This window comes from Chiloscyllium plagiosum, chromosome 47, assembly GCF_004010195.1.
Source record: "Chiloscyllium plagiosum isolate BGI_BamShark_2017 chromosome 47, ASM401019v2, whole genome shotgun sequence".
Lineage (NCBI taxonomy): Eukaryota > Metazoa > Chordata > Chondrichthyes > Orectolobiformes > Hemiscylliidae > Chiloscyllium > Chiloscyllium plagiosum.
Window position 1 is genome coordinate 5,935,598 of NC_057756.1, and position 15,606 is coordinate 5,951,203.

At 43.5% G+C, this 15,606-nt stretch overlaps 1 pseudogene; it reads left to right on the top strand.

Moving 5' to 3' along the window:
• The first annotated feature begins 2,590 nt into the window (after positions 1-2,590).
• LOC122544169 overlaps positions 2,591-15,606 on the top strand; it is a 67,203-nt pseudogene continuing 54,187 nt past the window's right edge.

A 15,606-nucleotide genomic window follows, 5' to 3' on the forward strand; every position in this document is an offset into this window, starting at 1 on the left:
AACCCTACTGCGAATCCTCTTGCAAGGATGCCTGCCTTGAAGACGTTTTCCTCCTCTCTCTACAAGAATACTCTATGCTACTTTCTCCCCACCCCCACCCTCCCCTAGCTTATCTCTCCACGCTTCAGGCTCTCTGCCTTTATTCCTGATGAAGAGCTTTTGCCCGAAACGTCGATTTCGCTGCTCGTTGGATGCTGCCTGAATTGCTGTGCTCTTCCAGCACCACTGATCCTGAATTTAGAATTATGCCGATTTCTGTCTTGCCACGGCTTCTTCCTGTAGATTAGACTGTTGATCAGGATGGTCTCTAATGCTCCCTCTAACCCAACGACTGTGCTCTTTCTGGGTAATGTCTTACCACAGCGTCTTTCCCTTAAAAAGGGATCAGCATGTTCACTCAGGGCCAGATCACGCAGCCGGCTGATATTTTAACACTCTATCGTTCCCTGTCTTTTTTTTTCAAAAAAAAGCCAATCAAAGCTCACAGCAGGCTCAGGGGTATTCCACATAAGCCGATTCAAGGGGAGCCTTGAGCAGATTCAGCAAGGACCTCCTACAATAGCAACAGGTTCAAGAAAGCCTCAGAAAATGGAGATCCTGCCAACTACACCAACTGTTGGGAAAATCGTCTTATGCCAAATGTTGCAAAACAAAGTACAGAGGAACCTCGATTATCCAAACGAAATGGGCACTATTACATTTGGATAATTGATTATTGGGTTAATTGATTTCCTCTGGAGCTCGGAGTTTTCTGTGAAGTCTGCTCTCCGTTCAGGAGATTAGGCAGCAGCACGCTGTGCGTGAGCCCCCGCATACCCTCCAATCCTGTCTGTCCCAGCCCCGACTGCCCCCCAATGCTGCCTAACATCGCTCTCCCACCCACCCCACACACACACACACTATCCACTGTCCAACCTCTGTCTGTGCCCCCGGCTGACCCACCCCCTCCACCCTGGGGCAGCTAGACTGTACACCAACAATAAGACTGCTGCTGCTTTTGGGGGGTTGGGGGGGTGCGTCTCTAAATAACACACACTTGCACACAACCTTTTACTGCAACGTTTTGACAGGTCCCACCTTTGCTCATACAGGACAATGTTGGAGAGATTATCTGGCGAAGGAGGTTTTAGGGTTCACCGCTCTGTCGAACTCCAGGGAAAGTGTTGGGTAGGGAGGGGGAGTGAGAGAGAGGGCAGGAGGTCAGTAATTTGGAGATGGTGCCTGGACTGTCCAGGACTGTTCACGGCAGCATCTCAGTGAGCCGAGTTCATTTTTAATCATTGTACCTGTAAACAAAAGATGCGATCAGCGTTGAAACAGCTCTTTGACATAACGTTTCTATCGGGAACTCGAGATCTCCTTCAGGTAAACCAAAATTCGGATAATTGATATTTGGATAATCGAGGTTCCTCTGTAGTCAGGAGAGAGGACCTTGAGCAATTAATTAGCTTTATTCATGGCCATGAGGAATTACATCTTTGTTCAGTGAAGTCTGATGCAGTTCCAACGAAATATAAGTTATATAGAATTAATTATGCAATCTAGAGGCAGTCTTAAGGTTCATGTACGTTGTCCAGACCGACATTTCTTCATGTCTACAGAACTGAATGTTATCTTATACTGCAGGTTCAGCGAGGCAAGAACAATCGATAAGGGACAGAGTGAAACAATGCATCATACTATGAAGCAGAACTGTCGAAGCAGCCAGAGGAGCAGGGACTGTCTACAACTGCAAGGTCAGGCTATCAAAACAGAATTCCTGAGCCAGGACTCAGACAGCACTATGCTAGCAGGCTACATTTTACTGCAAACATTGCTTTGTGACAAAATGACTTTCAGTTTTGTGTCAATTTTGGTGAAATACTTCCATGCTTAGCGTAATTTTGAGTTTGGAAGAATTCCACAATAACATTCCAGCTGACCTTAAAATGTATTTAGATGGGTGTCAGGTATCTTAACACCCAAGCAGCAGTAATTATGGCAGATGTCTCTGATATCTCAAACTAATATTCTCGTTTGCGGAGAGGACAAATGAGAATTCATGGGAACAGCATAAAACATCCAGAGCCAATACCGCTCCCATAAACCAGCCGAGACTGACACACACCAGGATTAATCCTTCTCCTTCAGTCACAGTCAGACAGCTGCAGAATTCAACCCAATCGTGCACATTGCATTAGACACTGAATGAAATAAACTTAAGTAGAGGTGCACATGAATTATCAAACACTGGTATCTGCTACCCAACCACATGTTCAGTGTCAGATTGAGTTACCGATGAATTGAGAAATGTACAGCACTCCCATATTCAGTGGTGGAGACTGTGCAAATGCAGAGCCCCTTTTGTGTCTGTCAAAGCACCAGACCCTAAAATAGAGAGCTCCAGCCTCACCCGTGCATAATGCAGAAGACTGAAAAGTGCAGTTCATCAAACAAATCTTATTTCCACGGAGTGAGCGATTTTCAGGTGCAGAATGAATCTTCCTTCAATTTTGTTTTCCAAATATAGAATCCATTCCACATTCTCTGAGACAGAGTTTGAATTGTACTTTTATTATTGTGAATAAATGTATCAATCATTTCCCAACTTTAACATTCATTTCTGCAGTGTCAGAATGATAAGTAGAGAGTGAATCAGAAAATTGGAGATACAGATCATATGGCCACTCAAAGAATGAAGCAGGTAGCAACTGGTTTAGTCTGAGTGAACTCACATAAAATTCCAAAGATTAACAGAAACTTCAGTAAAGCAACACCTTCAGAGAATACATAGAAACTGACACCTAGAGGATGAGACGTACAAAATCCTTTTGATTCGAACTGAACTAACTTGAAATCGCAATCACATTGAGGACTCGACACTGATAACTACAGGATAATATCCATATTTACCCGCAGGAGAAGGCACAGGATCAACCCCATGTTCACAAAGAATGTGTGTGACAAATCTCAAAAAAAGATGTCTCACAATCACAATTATGTGCATTTACTTAACAAACAAGTAATCTCACTCAGAGGCAGACAGATGCACAATTAAATTGTCACACAATGTACCAACACGTGTAGAAAAAAAAATAAGTTGTTCCATACACGCTGCATGAAAAAAATTGCCCCTCAGGTCTCTTTTAAAACTTCTGCCTCTCCCCTTAACCTATGCCCTCCACTCCCTTACTCTGGAGAAAAGAGTCTCATCTGTGCCCCTCATGGTTTTATAAACTTCTGTAACTTCATGTCTCAGCCTCCTTTGCTCCAAGGGAAATGGTCCCAACCTATCCAGCCTCTCCTTATAACTTCAAGCCTCTAGTCTCAGGAATATCCTTGTAAGTATTGCCAAATTAATAACATGAGGAAAGATTAGGATGAATCCAAAGAGGTTCTTTAAGTATATTAAAGTAAAAAAAAAACTAGAGAGAGAAAAGGACCTCTCAAGGACCATGGTTGACATGTATGTGTAGAACTGCAGGAGATGGGTGAGGTCCTCAATGAATGTTTCTCCTCTGCATTTAGTGTGGAAATTGGGGGCACTAGTGGTCATATCTTAGGGACAGTATCACAGTAAAGGAGATGTTGGACGTATTAGAATATATGAAGGTGGAAAAATCTCCTGGTCCTGACCAGATATTTTCAAGAACACTGCAAGAGTTTAGAGAAGAAATTGCGGGGGCCCTGGCTGACAGTTTTTGTTTCATTGGTAACCATAGGTGAGGTCCTGGGAGACTGGATGGTGGCAACTGTTGTGCCCTTATTTGAGAAGGACTGCAAAGAAAAACTTGGGAACTATAGACTAGGAAGCCTATCACCTACAGTGGGTAAGTGTAATGAAGTTGAAGATGTGTACTGTACATTTGAGAGTGTGAACTGAGAGATTATAAGCACCTATGTATATAACTAGATAGCAGTCACAGAGTGTATTGGAAAATTGAAAATATGCAACGTTTGGCTGTGGAATGGATACCAGAGTTTTGGTTGCTGTTTTGACAACAGTTCAAACATAACCAATCAGTTTAATTTATGCCCCAGGATACTAAACACAGTCGAGTTTGAATTTATTGTTTTGCAACATCGAACCAATGAGACGATCCGATGTTGGAGATATAAAACTGCGAACATTTTGCAAATTGGAGAGAGAACAACTGCCATCAAGACAGATCCAAGAAATTAGGAAACACTCTCTTTCAGAGGTACCTTCCCGTATGAAATGTACTCATGATAAAATGAAAGAAGAGGACACAGGGAATTCAGCAGCTGGAAGAGTGAAGTCACATAAAATAACAGTGGTTCTGTGGTTTTGAAATTAAATTGAAGTAATTTTAATAAATGTCTTATTGGAACAGTATATTGTTATAGAGTTGGAGGCCGTTAATAAGCAGTTAAGCTAAAGGGGAGCTTAGAGTTGTTTTTTAATGTTCAGAATTAAAGAATAAATTGGTAATTTGTTTGAATAGTAGAATTTGGGAGTTTTCTGTCACTCATATTTTAACAGATTATGAGGCGGGGTGAGCTTTTCTGGGTGTTTGGTTTAATTAATACAGGGATTCACCGCCGTGTCGTAACGTAAGTTATTTGAGATGATTCTGAGAGATAAGATGTACATGCATTTGGAAAGACAGGGTTTGATTAGGAGCAGTCAGCACAGCTTTGTGCATGCCTCTCAAATTTGTTAGAGTTCTTTAATGAAGTGACCAGGAAGGTTGATGAGGCCAGGGCATTTGTCATCGTCAATTTGAATTTCAGTAAGGTCTTTACTCAGGTTCCACATGATAGGCTGCACTGGAAAGTTAGATTGCATGGAATCCAGGGGGAGCTGGCAAATTGGATACGCAATTGGCTTGATGGTAGAAAGCAGAGGGAAACAGTTGGAGGAGGCTTGTGACTAGTGGAGTGCCTTGGGTCAGTGCTCAACCATTGTTCTTTGTTAACTATAGCAATGATTTAGATGAGAATACACAAGGCATGATTAGTAACTTTGCAAATGATACTAAAATAGGTGATATCGTTGACAGTGAAGACGGTTATCAGAAATTGCAGCAGGACCTTGATTAGCTGGGGAAGTGGGCTGAGAAATGTCAGTTGGAGTTTAATATAGATAAGTGCGAGGTCTTGTGTTTTGGAAAGTCAAATCAAGGTATGAGTTTCATAGTGAATGATAGGGCCTTAAGGAGTGTAGTGGAGCAGAGGCATTGGAGTACAGGGGCATGATTTTCCGAAAGTGGAGTTACAGGTAGACAGAGCAGTGAAGAAGGCTTTTGGCACAGTGGCTTTCATCAGTCAGGGCATTTGGTAGAGAGGTTGGGAAGTTATGTTGCAGTTGGTCAGTCCGCAATTGGAGTGTTGTGTTCAGTTTTGGTCACCGTGCTATGGGAAGGATGTTATTAAACTGGAAAGAGTGCTGAAGAAATTTACAAGGATGTCGCCAGGACTCAGTGGTCTGAGTTATAGGGAGAGGTTAGACACGCAAGGACTTTTTTTTCTTTAGAGCGTAGGAGACTGAGAGGGGATCTTTATAGAAGTATATAAGATCACAAGAGGCAAGGATGGGGGAATGCACTCAGTCTTTTTCCCAAGGTTGAGGAATCAAGGACCATAGGGTATCAGTTTAGAGGGAAAGAATAAAAGGGAACCTGAGGGGCAACTTCTTCACACAGGATGGTATGTACAAATATGGAATAAGCTTCCAGCGGAAGTTATTGAGATGGGTCCATTAACAACATTTGAAAGGCATTTCGATAAATATGTGGATAGGAAAGGTTTAGCAGGAAATGGGCCAAGTGCAGGGAAATGGGGTTCGTGTGGATGGACGTTTTGGTCAGCTTAGACCAGTTTGAGCTAATGGGCCTTTATCTGTACTGTATGACTCTATGACTCAAGCATCCTTCCTATATCAGGGCAACCAGAACTGTCCACAGTATTCCACAAGTGGCTCCTTGTAGATAATGTCTACCCCGTACTGTCTCAACTAACTTGATCACCTCTTCAAAACCTCAATCAAGTTAATGAGACACTATTTCCCATGCACGAAGCCATGCTGACTATCCCTCATCAGTTCTCGAAATTCATATAAATCCTATCTCTCAGAATCCCCTCCAAACTTACCCATCACTGATATCAGACTCACTGGCCTACAGTTCCCAAGCTTCTCCTTACAGCCTTTCTTAAACCATGGCACAACATTAGACTTTAGAAAGACCTTCAACAAAGTCTCACACGGTAGACTGGTTAGTAAGTTAAATGTGATGCACTTTGGAAGAAGAAGCAAGACAAGGGAATACTCAATGAATGGCAGGACACGAGGAAGCTCGGGGGAGCAGAGGGATCTTGGGAGCTTGTCCAGAGAACCCAGAAGGTGGCAGGACAATTACGAAGACATATGGGACACTTGCCTTTATCAGTCGCAGTGCAGATTATAAGAGCGGGGAGGTGATGATGGAGCTGGACCAGACTTTGGTGAGGCCACAGCTGGAAAAATGTGCACGGTTCTGGTCTCTGCACTCTTGGAAGAATGTGATTGTACTGGATGGAGTGCAGAGGAGATTCGTCAAGGGTGTTGCCAGGGATGGAGCAGTTCGGCGATGAAGAAAGCCTGGATAAGCTTAGGGTCTTTTCTTTGAAGCAGAGAAGGTTGAGGGAGGACCTGACGGAGGTGTGTAAGATTATGAGGGGCATGGACAGGGGGGATGGGATTGTTCTGTTCCCTGAGGGTCAACAACAAAGAGAAAAAAGAAAATTAACCCAGAGGGTGGGGGATTTGAGAATTTATATTTTTACCCAGAGTGTGTTCAGGTTCTGGAGTGCATTGCCTGGGAGGGTGGGTGAGGTGGGAAACCACACAATCTTTAAAAAGCACTTGGGTGAGAACTGGAAGTGTTAGAACATTCAAAGCTACGGGGGCCTCGAGTGGGAAAGTGGACCACAGGGTGTCTCGTGTACTGTGTGATTCTATTCTCTGAAGTGTGAGATGAAGAGTGTCAGTTCCTCACCAATTGATTTGGTATCTGCAGTTATACCTGCTGCCACTAGATGGAAGACTTGACTACATTGCAGCACACCTCAATATTTGTCTTTCAAATGATTGTGTTCATGCCTCAAGGTAATTGCCTCACTGCTATTGCCCCTTCTTCCAGCTGGCTGTGTCCACCCTACCTTCTGGAATCCAATCTCCAAGCCTCTAATTCTGAGGACTGTTTTACGATAAAATAATGGAAATACCATGGTCGGACACAGACATGGTGCGCTGAAGGGCTTGTTCCTATGTTCTGTGGAAGTGTCCACACGTACACCTGTCTGCCTCCATAGGGCAACACACAGATAGGAGCCATTTAGCAGTGGCAAATTGCAAATCGGAAGTAAGCGGACATTTTTGCTCCTGGAGTTTGGCTATATCGGGAGAGAAAAGTGGTCAATCAAAATGTTTTTGAAAATTCAGTATTGTGCCGCTAAAATAACCAATAAATGACCTGTGTTCACATTCGCTGTAGATAGATTGTTAACCTGACTGTAGTGTCTTTAAACACACAGCTTTGTGAATCCATTTGACTAGCTGCTCACTGTTGTATGTTACTTGAAAGAATGAAGGATTCACGTCCAATTTGACAAACAATTCTTTTTGGTAATATTGTGTGAACAGGTTAATGGAACTTCATAGATTTGTTGGCTTAAAGACTTGTTCTCTGAGTTAATGTAATGGCTATGAAAATGTGATGCGTGAGATTAGACCCCAGCTCTCCTTTATCTCAGGGAGGGACTGAAGATTAGCAATGACTGAGTCAGGCCTCATCGAAGCAAGCACATCCAGTAGAAATATGAATTGAATGAATTGAATTGAATTTATTGTCACATGTACTGAGGCACAGTGAAAAGCAGCACAGGCAGATCACAGAGTTAAGTAGCTTAGATTAGCAAATAATAGGTAAACAGCAGCAAAAACAAAAACACAGGTACAGGCGAATGTTAAGAGTTTGTCAGTCCATTCAGTATTCTGACAACAGTAGGGTAGAAACTGTTTTGAAACCGGCTGGTGTGTGTATCAGGCTTCTGTACCTTCTCCCCGATGGTAGAGGTTGTAGATAAACATTGCCAGGGTGGGACGGATCTTTGAGAATGCTGGCGGCCTTTCCTTGACGGCGGGCCTGGGAGATGGATTCTATAGATGGGAGGTTGGCCTTTGTGACTGTCTGGGCCGAGTTCACCATTCACAGTTACTAAAGTTCACTTGAGAATGTCACTTTTAAATGTTCTGTGATTTACATATGAAGAACTGAAACCAACATGTTCATTCTAAAAGATGAGAGACTTAACAAACAATGCAGGTCTTTTTCAATATATAATTTCAGTTACATCACACTGTAAACTTTTGCTGTAAATGCTGTGTCTTACGATCTTATTCTCCACAACCAGCTGATGAAGGAGCAGCGCTCAGAAAGCTAGTGTTTCCAAATAAACCTGTTGGACTATAACCTGGTGCTGTGTGCTTTTTAACTTTGTACACTGCAGTCCAATAGCGGCATCTCCGAATCCTGAGCTTGCAGTTACCTGCCCCTTCATCCCACCATATTGCCCCAACCCTAGCCAATATCCCCCACCCCCCACCCCGGGTTTCCCTGCAGTGAAGCTCAGACCAAACTGGAAGAACAGCACCTCATCTCCCACAGCCTGCAGGACTCAATATCAAGTCCAATTGTTTCAGAGCCTGATACACCACCTTCCATGTTCTTTTCCCCTCCCTTGGTTAATTGTCGACCATCCCTTTCCCTAACTTTCTTCTGTGTTCTGTCTCCACCTATCCCTCACACCTTTATCTGTCCTCTCCTCCCCCCCCCCAGCCCAAACTCCCTGTCATCAGCATATACTACTTCTCTCTAGTGACTATCACTTCTGAAGACTTGAAATGTTAACTGTTTCTCTCCCTTTCTCTCTTTCTCCACAGCATTAGTTCCTTATTTCCATTGCCAGTGTGATTTCTTCTGCATCACTGTGTCCTGGTATTTTGTGCATTTTCCTCGCTTCTAACCTCTCAATCACCTGAAGATCACGAAATGAGCCAATTTGTTATCTTAACCCCAGTGGTATAGCTTGTCACCAAGGGAAGAAAAACTCCCTATTACCGGTAACTCACTTCCTGAATTCCCAAAGCCTGTCCACCAACTCCACAAGTCAGGAGTGTGATGGAATATTCCCCATTTGCCTGGATGGGTGCAGCTGCAACACTCAAAGCTTCCAGGGCAAAGTAGCCTGTTTGATCAGCACCACATCCACAAATGTCCATTCCCTCCACTGCTGACTCTCAATAACAGCAGTGTGTAATATCTACAAGATGCAATGCAGGATCTCACCAAAGATCTTCAGCCAGCATCTTCCAAACCTCCAACCACTTCCATCTGCAAGGCCAGCAGGTGCAGGGAAACACCACCCCCTGCAACTTCTCCTCCGAGTCACTCACCATCCCAGCTTAGAAATAGATTGGCCCTTACTTCAGTGTCACTGGGTCAAAATACTGGAGTTCCCCCCAAAAGGGCATTGTGGGTTATCTAACAGCTTTTACAACATTTGCAACCTCTTACTTCGATGTTTAGCCATGATTTCAATTTGGAGTGAATTCACTGTGACTCTGATCTCCAGCATTTGCAGTCCTCACTTTCTCCTCCATGAATTCACTTCTTGACTGGCACACCGGCAACATAGACTGAAACCATGCAAAAGTTCAGATACAATGGCGTCTGAAAGAATAGGCTGGTGTTTTGAATAAGACCATAAGATCAAAAAATAATAGGAACAGGAGAAGACCGTTTAGCCCCATGAACCTGTTCTGTCTTTCCATAGGATCGGGGCTGATCCCATTCTCCTCACCTCACTTTCCTGCCTCTCTCCCTTGATTCCCTGACTGATCAAAAATCTATCTGTCTCAGCTTTCAATTTACGCAATGACACTGCCTCTGCACACAGTTCTCTGTGACAAGGACATTCAACCCTCTGAGAGAATAAATTACTCTTCATCTCAGTCTTCAGTTGGTGCCCCTTTATTCTGAGATGTTTCCCTCTGGTCCTAGATTCTCCAGTGAGGGGAATCACCCTCTGACAGCGTTGACTGTCGGTCCTCTATCGATTTCAATTAGGTCATCTCTCATTCTTGTAAACTCCAGCAGGTAGACTTCCAACCTGTTTAGCCTTTGCTCATAAGGCAATCCCTTCATCCTGGGGATCATCCAAGTGAACCTCTGAATGGCCTCCAATGAAATGATAATTTTCCTAAATAAAGGGACAAATGTTGCTCCAGATCTGGTCTCCCCAGCATCTTACACAGTGGCAGTCAGGTTTCCCTACTCATCCTTCAATCCCCTTGAAATAAGGGCCAGCATTCCATTAGTCCTTCCCGATTACCTCCGCACAAGTCGTTAGCTTTCTGTGTTTGATGCACACATGCCCCCTTTCACTGCCCCAAGTCCCTTTGTTCTACAGCTTTCTGCGGTTTTTCTCACTTACAAAGTGATGAATCCCTATTTTTGTCTTGGTTGTTACAGTCAATTTCAAAGTGGTATCTGTCCATCTCTGCCCCTGAAGTAGTGGCATATGAGTTCAAAGTAAAAGAGAACAAAATACAACAGAATCAGAACAAGCTGGATAAGCATCAATTCTACTCTCATTCAAGTATACTGACCAGATCATCCAGTCTGACATCCATCTGAGTGTTGCATATTGCAACCTGCAGAAAATGTGCTTCTTTCCAGATGACATGCTAAATCTGAAAATGCAGAGGCAAGTGAAGGGGGCTGGGGGAGGGGAGGTGCAGTTACTCAGGTGGCTGGTTTGAAATGCAGAGGAAGGCTAACAGCATGAGTTCAAATCCCATGGGAGCTAAAGGTACCATGAAGGCCTCTCCTCTCCCCTCCATAACAAGGGGCATCATTTAAAGTTGAAAGACAGGGGGATTTGAGGATTGCTTCACCCAGAGGGTAGTGGGGATCCGGAATGCACTGCCTGGGAGGGTGGTTGAGATGGGAATTTAGACAGTGATATCCACATCCTGGGAACGATTTTTTAAAAACTCCACAATGTGGCATTTGAGTTCAAACATTGCTACTTTGAAAGCAAATACTCAAGTCACTGGCCATTTTTATTGTTCCTATTTAATAAGATATCATGTAGTTTATTAGATTTGATTTCATCCTGCCTCATTAAAGCAAAGGACAGTATCAAACATGTTAATGGGCGGCACAATGGCTCAGTGGTTAGCACTGCTGCCTCAGAGTGCCAGGGTCCCAGATTCAATTCCTGTCTCGGGCAACTGTCTGTGTGGAGTTTGCACATTCTCCCCGTGTCTGCGTGGGTTCCCTCTGGGTGCTCCAGTTTCCTCCCACAGGCCAAAGATTTTCAGGTTAGGTGAATTGGCCGTGCTAAATTGCCCATAGTGTTAGGTGCATTTGTCAGGGGTAAATGTAGGGGAGTGGGTCTGGGTGGGTTGCTCTTCGGAGGGTCAGGGTGGACTTGTTGGGCTGAAAGGCCTGTTTCCACACTGTAGGGAATCTAATCTTAATCTGTGGCTAACTTGTAGTAGGTCAGCTTTTCCAAATATTTCAGGAACCTCTCCCTCAGTGTTGACAATTACTAGACACTACGTATACATGAACCCTTTCACATCTCTGAATGTATTTCTGTCCAGTCCAAACCTTTGAATAACACATCAGAGGTGAGTCTTAGTCCTCAGTGATAAAGTTACAATGGCAGATTATATGAATTAGGCCTTTTTATAAAAATACGATGGGCATGGTGAGGTCACCCCTCAGCCTCTGACACTCCAGGGAAAAACAAATCCCAGCCTATTTAGCCTCTCCTTATAACTCAAATCTTTCAACCCTGGCAACATCCTTGTAAATCTTTTCTGAACCCTTTCAAGTTTCACAACATCTTTCCTGCAGCAGAGACCAGAAGTGAACACAGTAGCTAAAACTGGCCTCAAACTAATGCCCTGTACAGCTGCACTATGACCTCCCAACTCCTATATTCAATGCACGACCAATGATTGCAAGCGTGCCAAACGTCTTTTTCCCCACCTTGTCTACCTGCATCTCCACTTCCAAGGAACTAAGCAGCTACACCTCAAGGTCACTCTACTCAAGAACGCTCCCCAAGGCCCATTCATTAACTGTGTAACTCCTGCCCTGGCTTGCCTTACCAAAATGTAACAGCTCATTTTTATCCAAATTAGACTCCATCTGCCACTCCTCAGCCCATTGACCTATCTGATCAAGGTCCCATAGTAATCTGGGATAACCTTTTTCACTGTCCACTACATCACCAATATTGGTGTCATCTGCAAACTTAAAAACTATACTTCGTACGGTCACATCCAAGTCATTTACATAAATGGCAAAAAGCAGTGCACCCAGCACAGATCCTTGCGGCACACCACTGGGCACAGGCCTGTGACTCCTGCTTTCAAGCCAATTTTATATCCAAATTGTCTAGCTGTTCCAGGATTCCATGTGGTCTAACCTTGCTAACCAGTCTACCATGGGGAACCTTGTGAAATGCCTTGTTGAAGTTTATATTGACAACCTCTCTCCCTTCATCAATCTTTTGTACTTTCTTCAAAACACTCCGTCATGTTAGTGAGACACAATTTTCCACGCATAAAGCCATTTGACTATTCCTAATCAGGTCTTGCCTTTCCAAAAACATGTAAATCATGTCCCTCAGCATCCCTTACAACAACTTGCCCACCATTGACATCAGGGACACTGGTCCATGGCTTATCCTTACCACCTTTCTTAACTAATGTGGTGCCATTATTTAATGCATATTCTTCAAGCAACTCATCCATACCTATCCATGGTACAAATATCTCAGCAAGGGGTCCAGCTATCTCTTTCCAAGCTTCCCACATAGTTCTGGGATACACCTGATGAATTCCTGGGGATTTATTCACCTTTATACATTTTCAATCGACATTGAATGCATCAGGATTTGGGGCACTAAAGAAGCAGAGGCCTGCTGGTATAATCACTAGACTATTAATCCAGTGACCCTGGTAATGTTTTAGGGACCTGGGTTCGAATCCTGCCACAGCAGATGAATGAGTTTTAAAAACAAATCTGGTTTTAAGAGTCTAAAGATGGCCATTGTCAGGGGAAGCAGAACATCTGGTTCACTAATGTCTGTTTGGGAAGGAAATCTGCTCACCTTCCCTGGTCAGGCCTACATGTGACTGCAGACCCCACAACAATCCAGCTGCCCTCTGGGTAATTAGGGATGTACTTGTCAGCAAGGCCCACATGCTGTGAATCAACAACCCATCAAATGACGTGATAATGTGATGATGTTGAAATAAAAGGAGGAAGCAGGGTGTACATTCTCGCAGAGTGAATCCTCTGATTTTGATTTCAGAAGTTACAGAAGTTGAACTCTGCTGAAAAGCTGGTTTTCATAGATACGCAGTTTCCTCTGTCTCGCCAGCATAGTTAGACATTGTCCCGGTGACTAATTCCCTCAGCAATTTCAGGTAAGTGAGTAGTTTTGTAATTTACACATGAAAGAAGTGAAACTATCATGGTATTCTAACAGATGAAAGGCTTAACAATCAATTTTTCAATGTATAATTTCAGTTACATCACACTGTAAATTTTCGCTATAAATTCTGTGTTAGGATTGAGCCCTCCACTATCACCTGATGAAGGAGCGACGCTCCGAAAGCTAGTGTGCTTCCAATTAAACCTGTTGGACTATAACCTGGTGTTGTGTGATTTTTAACTTTGTACACTTAACTATGTATTGTGTACCCGTAGTCTTACCAGACCATAGGGCTGCTCTCTCATTAGAGAAAGGTGACTTAACCTGAGGGCCACCAGACCTCAGGCAAGGGACGAGAGTCCTTCATGGTAACCTCAAACTGGCGATGGGAATTGAACCCACGCTGTTGGTACCATACTGCTCTGCAAACCAACTGAGCTAAACCAATTCCCACTTGACTAAATCTCCTAACTGTCTATCTCTGTAACCATTTATCGATATGTCTGTCTATCTATCTATGTAACTTATAAAAAGCATTTGAAGTTTGCTAAGTGAAGAGATTTTCACCATATATATGCGGCTTTGAGCTCATGTACACATTTTTGTTTCTCCTATGCCGAGGAATGGGAGTGTGCGCGTCGGAACGCAGTGTGAGACTGTTTCTGAAAGGGATGGAACAACTGAATTATTGTTTATTGTAGTACATTCCCGCACTGGGTGGTACCTCGTGTTTCTTCAAGTATCTTACTTGCCATGGGATAGATTATAGAATTATACATTCAGGCAGTACAGAAGAGGCCTTTGGCCCATCCAGTCTGTACGGCCAAAGCTACACTATCAGCTGGGATGGTATTGAATGGTGGAGCAGGCTTGAGGAGCTGAATTGCCTCCTGCCACTCCTATTTCTTCTGGACTAACCCAACATGAGTCCCACTTTCCAATGCTTTGATTCTTGTTGGAAGCTAGTAACATTACAGTTAATGATTTCCTTCATTGAATAGTACATTAAAACCCATTGTCCTCAGATTCCACATGAGAAATTCTCAAATTCCCATGTCACCAGTTTCCCGTTGGTTTTTCCGTTGGCCTCTCTTGCGCCATTGATCCTGACCTGCTAATCCCAAATTCCGATGGAGCGTCTTGATGGGGAGATGAAGCCGCATAAGATTCTTCCCTGTCCTCTGTATCTAACCATTAGTTGTTCAGCAAACATAATTTGTGTTACGCACTAACAATCCGGATGAAGGAACTGAGGACCTTGTTGCTCAGTTTGCAGATGACACAGAGATAGGTGAAGGGACAGGTCGTGTCGGGGAGGTGGGAAAACTGCAGAAGGATTCAACAGACCAAGAGAGTGGGTGAAGAATTGGCAGATGGAATTGAGAAGGATGAGGATGCACTTTGGGAAGAATAGAGTGTAGATTCTTTCTAAAAGGGCTTCAGGAATTTGAAGTACAAAGGGACTTTGTAAACTGTAATCTTGGTAACTTTAAGTAAATTGTTCAAGTCTCTTTCTCTCTCTCCTTCCTTCTGCTTCTCATTCACCCTCAGCACCACCCCACCTTCCAATTCACGCAAAAAATGTACACTTTGTCACCTGTTCTCTCTATATATCACAAATTTCTATCATTTACCTGCAATAATTCCACTCTTGAATAAAAACATGTTTTAGGTTAAAGAGAACAATGAATTATGCTATTTACTCTCCCAATTCCACAATCTTATTCTAATATCAAGACATGTTTCTAAGTGGAATGTTTGAATCTTGGCTATAATATAACTGCACAAGGGAGACCAAAACATTGTGTAGTATAGTCCATTATGAATCTAGTCAAAAATCCAGTGATGAAAAAGGTGTTGCTGGAAAAGCGCAGCATTCAAGGAGCGGGGGAATCGACGTTTCGGGCATAAGCCCTTCTTCAGGAATGAGGAAGGTGTGCCCAGCAGGCTAAGATAAAAGGTAGGGAGGAGGGACTGGGGGGAGGGACGTTGGGAATGCGATAGTTGGAAGGAGGTTAAGGTGAAGATGATAGGCCACGTTGGGTGCAGCGGATGCACCTCCACACACATCATCTATTGCATCCGCTGCACCCGATGTGGCCTCCT